Source organism: Cavia porcellus, unplaced genomic scaffold, assembly GCF_034190915.1.
Source record: "Cavia porcellus strain 051 isolate PalLab524CR breed Dunkin Hartley unplaced genomic scaffold, mCavPor4.1 scaffold_5, whole genome shotgun sequence".
NCBI classification, from domain to species: domain Eukaryota; kingdom Metazoa; phylum Chordata; class Mammalia; order Rodentia; family Caviidae; genus Cavia; species Cavia porcellus.
This window is the reverse complement of record NW_026947488.1, coordinates 27,415,094-27,424,180: the sequence shown is the minus strand read 5'-3', so window position 1 is coordinate 27,424,180 and position 9,087 is coordinate 27,415,094. Positions and strand designations below refer to the sequence as shown.

The following is a 9,087-nucleotide window of genomic DNA, read 5'->3' as shown; positions in this document are numbered from 1 at the left end:
TAATGCTACAGTATAGGAAGTTGTACTCAAGGATTTCAAAGAAAGAAACAATATGGTAACTACTTTTAGGTTAGGATTATCTGGTGGTGAAACACTATTCTGCTTAAATGGTTATGTTTTGATCTGCGCTGTTTCGTTGTTATGCCCTCTTTTATCTCAATCTCCACTCCATTATTTACTTTTTTATCTTTATCCTTTTAATTAAAGGAAAAAAATAGCAGGATATATTATAGTAACCCATTTTGACTTTTCATTACCTTGATTTAAAGCCCTGTATTACTCTCACCATCTGGTTTTTAACTGATGTTCCCCTATTCTGTTTTGCTGGATAGTATCAGGTTCGAAAGTTTAGGCATCAGCTGTGAAGATAATGAGATTCATTATGACGCCCATTCTTGTTGACTTTTAGCTACTTTTGAAGACCTACAATGTCTCCAATGTTTTGGTTTTGTCGGTTTTATTCTTTACTGTTTTGTTCAATTGTATTATAACTAATGATATAGGCAATTCTATTAGAGATAGCGGGAGACATTATGGTAACCATTGTTGATCACCTGTATTATGTTTTTACATTATCTATTATGTCCACCCTTTTGACTTGACCGATTCTGTTCTGTTATGTCACATTTGGTTTTACTCTCTTCCAAAAAAGTAATAAGAACCGTGGGAGCAATGAAACCCAAAATGTGTAATAGTCATGGTACAAAAGAGAGGAAAAGAAAGTGCTCTAAACTATATAACTGCATGTATATTTAAGTGTATAAGATAGAAAATGATATCACAGAGTTTTATTGGATCAATGAACAGAACTGTTTGCAGTATCATTGATGGAATGTCCACTTTACAAGCTTTAATTTTGTGACTTGAACAATTATTTCTAAGATGACAATATGTAATCCATTAACTAGTGATTTCCTACTGTTCATTTTTTTTCTGTAAATCTGTATAACTTGTACCCTTTCCCTGCTTTTTTTTTCTTTTCTCCTTAAATAAAATTAAAAAAAAAATAAATAAAAAAATAAAAAAAAATAAAAAAAAAAAAAGAAAATGATGCAGGGTTTCTGCCACTGCAACCCAAAGGAGACTCAATTAAATCCTCACTTTCAGGCAAGGAAAGTGAGCCTCAGAGAGTCCAGTGACTTGGCGGAGCCCCTGAAGCATGTGACCAAGTTAATATTTGAACTTGAGTCAGTCTGAGTCCAAAGCCAGTGTGCATATCTCCTGTGCCACCCAGCCTGCGAGAGGAAGTGGGGGTCCCATATGGACTTGGCCTGGGCCAGGCTTTGTGTTTGTGTCTTTATTATCCCCATCTTAAATGGAGGGGAGTCAGCAGAGAGGGGATGGAGGCTGTAACAGCTGGAAGGAGTGGCCGATGGGCAAGGGTGGGCCTTGCTACCAGACCCCATGTGCCTGATCGACTCTAACCAGATCGGTGCCTGCTTGGTTCTCAGTTGTGGTATTAATGTGTCTTGGCTTGAAGACCAAATCAAATCCTAATCAAATTGGATTTCTTATTTCTGGCCATAAAGAAATCCAGCGAGATCAATAATAATAACAACAGAGATATTCAGAGATGTGTACTACCTCTTGAGAAAAATAAACGGAGTTTTTTCCAGCTTAGCCAGGGCCCAGCCAAGACTGGCATATGAGCACACAGACGTGATGGTTTTGCTTGTTTAACTATCTTGGCATCTCACACAGCCAACCAGATTCCCCCAACTGCACCTTAGGCTCAGGGAAATGAAAAAGGCACTCAGACTACCTTCTGAGGTCCGACGGCACCCCTTAGGGAATGCAGCCATCAATGTATTGAGTGTCCGCTAACTAGCTGCTGATAGGGACATTTGACGTATGTATTGGCTATTTTTGTGGGCTGGGCAGAAAAACCTCAGGAACTGGGGGAAATCATGAGGTTTTTGCCCCTAATTATTTGATTATCTCTCTGCAGGTCCTTTGTAGAGCTTCTTTTCTTTTGGTTGGACTCAAAGTAGATTGGAGCAAACTAGACATTTCTTCCTTCTGATCTAAGGATTAGATTAACTGGTGCATCTCATGTGACAAATCCGATCTAGTGATAGCGTCGTATTGGAAAGGATTCTGACATTCTAGGCAGGCTCAGCAGGAAAGAGCATGGTGACCGATTGGTGATGTGTCCTGTAGAGTCAAGAGGCAAGGAATGGGGGTGACCCTGCTCCATTTTGCTACCTGTCTTCAGTCAGGTCCCGGGGAGGCAGATTCTGAGTTGCAGATGTGCACGTAGGATGTTATCAGGCTGTGCACTCAGGAACATCTGCAAGGGAGTGAGGGAAGCTGGGCAATGAAACCTCGGTCAACCCCACGGGGCACTCTGGAGTCCTTGCCAACTGAAGCCAGAAACGAGCCAGTCACTAGGGATAGCCAACAGACCCGGAACTTGGAGAATATGGCCCTTTGTGTCCAGCTGCAAGGGATGAATGATGGGTGACCCGAATTATTATGTCAATTCCATTCCCTCTTGCTGGCAACTGGTCCAGGGAAGGACATGAAACCTAGTTCCAGCTAACTGATAATTAAGGTCAAATATGCTGGAGGCTTCTGTAAAGATTTCTCTGCTCCATTAGGAGGAGCACCTTCTTCCCTCCCTTCTTGATTTGGGCATGATCCTTGGAGTTTCAGCAGCTATTTTGAGATCAAGAAAGAGATAGCTCCCCTAGGACAGGGATGGCTAACTTCAGGTGACCTCACCGAGCCACTGCATCAGCCCCCATCCCTCTTACTGCCACCTTTCATATGAAATTAACAAAGCCTCACTGCTTCAGTCATGTTAGTCAGGCATGTGTTCTTACAGCAAAGCCCGTCCTCTCTGAAACAGCCGAGGAAGCAACACTGGGGGGTCACAGGGATGTCTGAACAAGAGTCCAGTTCAACGAGCCAAGAATTAGGGGCAATGACTGGAGGACAGTGCATCAGGTCTGCTGGAAAGATCTCCTAGTTTTTATTTTCCTGGCACCTTCCATACTCCTCTTGATCCTGGAAAGCTGTCAACCACAGGGCACATCTCTCTCTAAGGCAGGCATGATGGCCCAGGAGGAGCTGAACAGACCAGCTCCTGGGAATTCAAACCTTGAGTGGAGGTGCATGGTAGGGATGCACAGGAGACAGACAATTTACAAAATCTGTCACAGACAGAATTTCTGGATGGGCAGTTGAGACCTGATGCGACTGAGCTGAGAACCAAAGTGCTATGATCTGAGGGTTCTAAGCCTGCAACAAGCCAGGGGCCTGGACCCAGGGAGCACTGACCACAGACCTTTTCAGATAAACATTCCTGAGTTCCAGATTGGAACTTTAGTATCTTCTCCATTGTACCAAAGTCCCTCAGTAAAAGCTGGTTGCATAGGACCACCTGTGCTCAAGGTACCTTCGGGAGTGAGGAAGGCTTTGTCTGGCCAAGGTGTGATGCTGAGGAAAGACCATGCCTGGAGGGAGGAAACCAGGGTGGTCACTCTGGCCTGTTTCACGACACTTTCTAAAGAGCCCCATTTGGTCCTGCTTTAGGTCTTTAAGTCCTAAGAGGGTCCTTTATGAGATGCATTTCCCACCCCTAGAACAGAAGACTTTCTAACAAACACCAAATCAACCTCACGTAAGCTGCTGGAGAAACAGGCTCCTGCTCTATGTTGGCTGTTCTTCTAGCAGAAATCAACCAGGAGGTGGTTGTTTTACTACCTGAACTACACGCTGAGGTGGGTGGAGGGTGAAGGAAGGGATCTTTGCAACTCTGCCCGTCATCCTCACCCAGACTTCTGCAGACAAAGCTGAGGTTAAGAGCCTGTAATCCAGCACTCTGGGAGGCTGAGGCAGGAGGGTAGAAAGGTTGAGCTCAGCCCAGTGATTTAGCAGACAGTGTCTCAAAATGAAAAATAAAAAAGGGCTGGGGATGTAGCTCAGTGAGAAGTCTCTGGGTTCAGTCTCCAGCGTAGCAAAAGAGATGCTCAATGATTTGACTCAGTTTTACTAGTGTTTGATAGAGCCATGACCTTGGTGGTATCTGAGACGAGGAGGAGGAATTTGATGCACTGAGAAGTTGCTGTCACTAAAAAACTTAGTTTCAAAAAAATCCAAATGCCGTCATTGTCCAGAAAAATTTAACAGATTTTTATTTATGATTGTTATAAAGTCGAAGTGCTGAAACGTTTTCACTGAAACATTTTTGACTTGCGTTCATGCTTTACAAACCCGCATGAATATTAAAAATTTACACACAAATGAAAATGGAAAAACTGTCAATACCTGAATCTGTCCCCTATTTCCCACTCAAAATCATGTACTTAGGTACCTTTTGACCCCATGGGAAGAGAATATCTAACATTGAGAGCTACCAATAATTGGAAGAAGAGAAAATGATTTTTAAAAAAATTATATTTAAAGAAAAAGGGTAGAAATAATACATAATTTCAAAAAAATAAAATAGTAAGAAATCACTAGTTGATAAATTACATATTGTCCTCTTAGAAATAGTTGTTCAAGTTATAAAAGTAAAGATTACAAAGTGGACATTCAAACAGTGAGACTGCACACAGTTCTGTTCAATGATCCAACAAAAACTTAGTAATATGGTTATCAATCCTACACACTTAAACATACATGCAGTTATATCCTTTGGAGCATTGCCTTTTCCTCTCTTTTTTACAATAGCAATTATACATTTTGGGTTTTATTACTCCTACAGTTCTTATTACTTTTTACACTAGAGATACAATGGGATATTTATAAATATGATTCTTATTTATTTCACTAATGAAGATAGCCTCAAGTTGTATCCATTTGCCTATGAAGACCTCAAGATGATCCTTTTTATAGCTGAGTAATATTCCATTGTGTAAAAATATCACATCTTTTTCATCTGCTCTGTGGTTGATGAACATCTTGGGTGTTTCCAAGATTTAGCTATTACAAATTGTGCTGCTATGAACATGGGGGCACATATGTCACTGTGATATGACCTTTTCAGGTTTTCTGGGAAAATACCCATGAGGGGAATAGCTGGATTGAATGGACCTTCCAATTCTAGTTTTCTGAGAATTCTCATACTGATTTCCGTAGTGGTTACACCAGCCTACACTCCCACCAAAAATGGAACAGTGTTCCTTTTCCCCCACAGCCTCACCAACATTTGTTATCAGTTGATTTCTTGATGGCAGCTGTTCTTTCTGGAGTGAGGTGAAATCTCAATGCTGTTTTAATTTGCATTTCTCAAGTGACCAGTGATGGTGAACATTTCTTCATGTATTTATTTGTCACTTGTATATCTTCATCTGAGAAGTGTGTGTTCATCTCAGATGCCCATTTTTGGAGAGGGTCTTTGAATTTGGTAGGCTTGATATTTTTCAGTTCTTTATATGTTCTGATGTAAGTCCTTTGTCTGAGGGGTTGTTAGCTAAAATTCTTTCCCATTCTGTGGGTTTTCTTTTCACTCTGTTGGTGATTTCTTTTGAAGTGCAAAATTTTTCAATAATGAGATCCCAGTTGTTAATTCTTTTATGTGTTTCCTGTGCAGTTTGCATTTTGTTCATGAATTCTCTGCCTACCCCTGTCTGTATCTCCAAGACTTCTACCTCCCTTGTCTTCCAGTAGATTTAGTGGAAAACAATTTTTTGAGCATGAAATGTCTCCCACCATCATGGACTCTTAGGCACATTCTCCACAATTGTGGTGTGCTAGTTGGCTGTCTTTTGGCATAACTGATACACGTTTGGCATGGATAGCACACAGGTTGGCATCGTTGACAGGTCAGCCCGAGAGGCCTCATTTGCCTCCTGCAAAAAGCAGATATAGCTGAGCTCTGGAAGCAGATCTGTTTTGAAGTCTTAAGCAATTTCATGAACCGGACGCTGGAAAGAGAGCTTGCGAATCAGAAGTTCAGACTTCTAGTAATGCCTGATTTCACAGACGGCCACTGTCCCAGGCCTGTAACGATGAGATTTCTCCACCCTTCCAGTAGAGGGCGCACTCTTACAAGGGGCTTTTGCAGCCAGTTGTTTCCTGAGCGGTTTAGCACTGCTGGATTTACCAGCAGTCTGTTTGGTTTGCGCCATGGCACAGGGATCTCCTTATCCTCTCCTCTTTTGGCGGGAAGTCAGCAAGCAAGAGGTGGTCCTGGCTTTAGAGAGTGACACAGGTGGCAGTGGCAGAGAACACCAAGATGCTTAATTTGAAAAGGATTTCTGCTGGGCCAAAGGAGAGGACTGGCCAGCACTTGCTGGCCGAGGACCCAGCAGGGTCTCCACCCCTGATGATGGTAGACAGCCTAAGTCGAGCCAGCTGGGACTTCAGGGTTGAAAGCCTGAAGTCATGGGCCTCTCATGTCACTCCTGTACCCAGACTGGAAGGACAGCAGATCTCTAGGTTTCATGCTCTGAGCAAAGCCTCCTCTGCCGCTTTGCCCCTCCCAGACTGACATTTCCCCCATTGTTGTGCACACTTTCCTAGCACGCAAGCTGGAAGGTTCCTCTTCTGTCCTAACCTTCCCTCACACCCCTGAATCTCTTCTGCGACAGTGTCTGTTGATAAGGAGTTGTCGGGTCTCTTCTTGGATACCCCTAGTGATGGGGAGCTCCCTCCCTGTTGACACGGCCTGCTCCCCTGGGTTAGCTCTGTAGGATACAGAGTTCTTCCTGATACTCACTCTTACCTACCTCTCAGCGGGTTCCCACGCTGGGTCCCAGGTCTGCCCCTTGGGGTCACCCCACTGTGGTCTGCTTCTTCCTTACCCCGTCTCCACAGGGATGAGCTGCTCCTTACGGGACAAAGTGTCTCTGTCATTTGCTTTCAAACAAACTCTTTATTTATTTATCTATTTATTTATTTGTACCGGGGATTGAACTCATGACTACGGGCTTGCAAGGCAGGCGCTTACGCCACTGAACTAAATCCCTTCTTTTTAAACTCTTCTTTTTAAAGATACATGTTTTTATTTAAATAGAAAAACAATCCATGGGCATTGTGAACAGTGTGGGAAATTTACAGAGATAGAAAGATTAAAATTACCCATAATCCCAGAAAGAGGCACTATGAACTTTTTTTCTCACAAGTGAGCACATAACAAATATATTTGGTTCCTTACTTTCTTCTTTCACCTAAGATTATATAGGAATATTTTCCCATACCATTAAAATCTTCTTGCAAGTATGATTTTTAAACAAACATACATTTATTTATTTATTTATTGGTGCTGGGGATTGAACCCAGGGCCTCCCAGCTCCTCTCTTTTTAAAAATTTTTTAATGATTTGTAATATGCTATTGTGTAGGTGATTACTGATCATTTCCAAATGCTAGAAATTTGAGTTGTTTTTATTTTTATTTTATACTGTTGCATTACAATGCTGTGATTTTACAGAACCTTACATATAAAGTTTCATATTGTTTCCACTTATTTCCTTAGACTCTCACATCCTGGAAGTGTCACCAGGGTCCAAGATTTGTGAGCGTGTTAGAGACGACACCCTTCCAGTTTTGTCATTAACATTGTTAGTGGGAGATAAATAGATTGAGAAACATCCCAACTCTGCATGTCAAACGGATAGCCAGATAATCAAATATACCCAGAGTCTTTAAAATTCAGTTTTATCATTTTTTAAACAAAGATTCCTTCCTGTAATGCTCATTTATATCTTATCATTCACACACCAGCAGTAGACTCCTAGGGGTGTGATTTAGGACTAAGGGGCCCCCAGGTGGACAGAGTCAAAGACAGGGCTGAAGAAAGACGACTGAGTGCAATCTTTTTTGAAATTTTATTTTATTTTTTTGCAATGCGGGGTCAAATCCAAGTGTTTGTGCATGATAAGAGTGCACTCTGCCACTGAACTAGACCTCCAAGCCACAACATTTTGTTTGTTTTTTGAGTAGGGCCTTGCTGTGTAGTTTAGGCTAGTCTCGAACTCATTATGTAGCCCAGGCTGGCCTCAAACTCTTAGTGATCCTCCTGCCTCAGCTTCCTGGGTGCTAGAATTACAGCACAATCCATTTTTTATGAATTCAAAAATCTAAAACTCCAAATCAATTTTTTTTGGGTCTTTTTGAGACAGGATCTCACTATGCAGTTCAGGATAGCCTTGAATTTACTTTGTAGACCAGGCTGGTCTCAAACCCCCAAAGATGCTCCTGCCCCAGACTTCGGAGTGCTGGGGTTACGAGTATGTGCCACCACACCTGGCTTTCCAAACCAATTTTTACTTATGTTCAAACTGTCTGATCACTAGCCAGGCATGATGGCACACTTCTGTAATCCTAGCACTCGGGAGGCTGAGGCAGGAGAATTGTTGGGAGTTTGAGACCAACCTGGTCTACAATGTTAGCTCAAGACGAGCCTGAACTGCATAGAGACCCTGTCTCAAAAAGACAAAAGAAAAAAAGTATAATCGTTATATATCTTTCCAATATTAAGTACTACCATTAAATATTTGCTAATCAATAAGTACAAATGAAAACTACATTTTAAATTCAAGTTTCTTAAATTTTAGTAACAATGAATATTTTAATGTGATATTTATTAGCCATTTGTACTTCTTGTGTGAAATTGTCAGTTCCGTTTTTTCACCTGTTGGTGATCTTGGTGTCTTGTCGATTTGTAAGAACTCTGTATATTAAGGATGTTTGGGCAGCTACCATGTTTGGGCAGCTACAGTTGGGTTCCAACTGTAGTTTGCCTGTAGAGTTAGGTTGTGAGTGTCTCTGTAGATGTGGTTTATCTTTCATACATCAAATTTGTTGGGGCCAAGGATTTAGCTCAGCGGCACAAGCGCATGATCGGCTTCCTGAGTTCAATCCCTGGTACAAAAAGAAAAAAGAAAAAAATTGTCAGTGTCTTTGTGTGTGTGTGATATTTTTTCTCCACTGCTTTCAAGTTTGATGAATATTCACTTCTATTTTCTTCTAGGTTTTAAATGTTTGTTCACATTTAACTGTATTCCATCTGGAGTTTAATTTTGTATATGTTTTGAGGGATGAATTTTTTTTCTTTCTCCAAGTAGTAAATCCATCACACATGAAGTGGTTTGGGGTACTCCTAACAATGGAACAAACTGCAGTTAATTCCTGTCCT

General features: G+C 41.6%; 1 pseudogene; it reads right to left on the bottom strand.

Annotated features, from left to right (window-relative positions):
* Positions 1–5,530: 5,530 nt before the first annotated feature.
* On the bottom strand, positions 5,531–6,726 carry LOC100730072 (histone H3-like; annotated as a pseudogene).
* Positions 6,727–9,087: the final 2,361 nt, after the last annotated feature.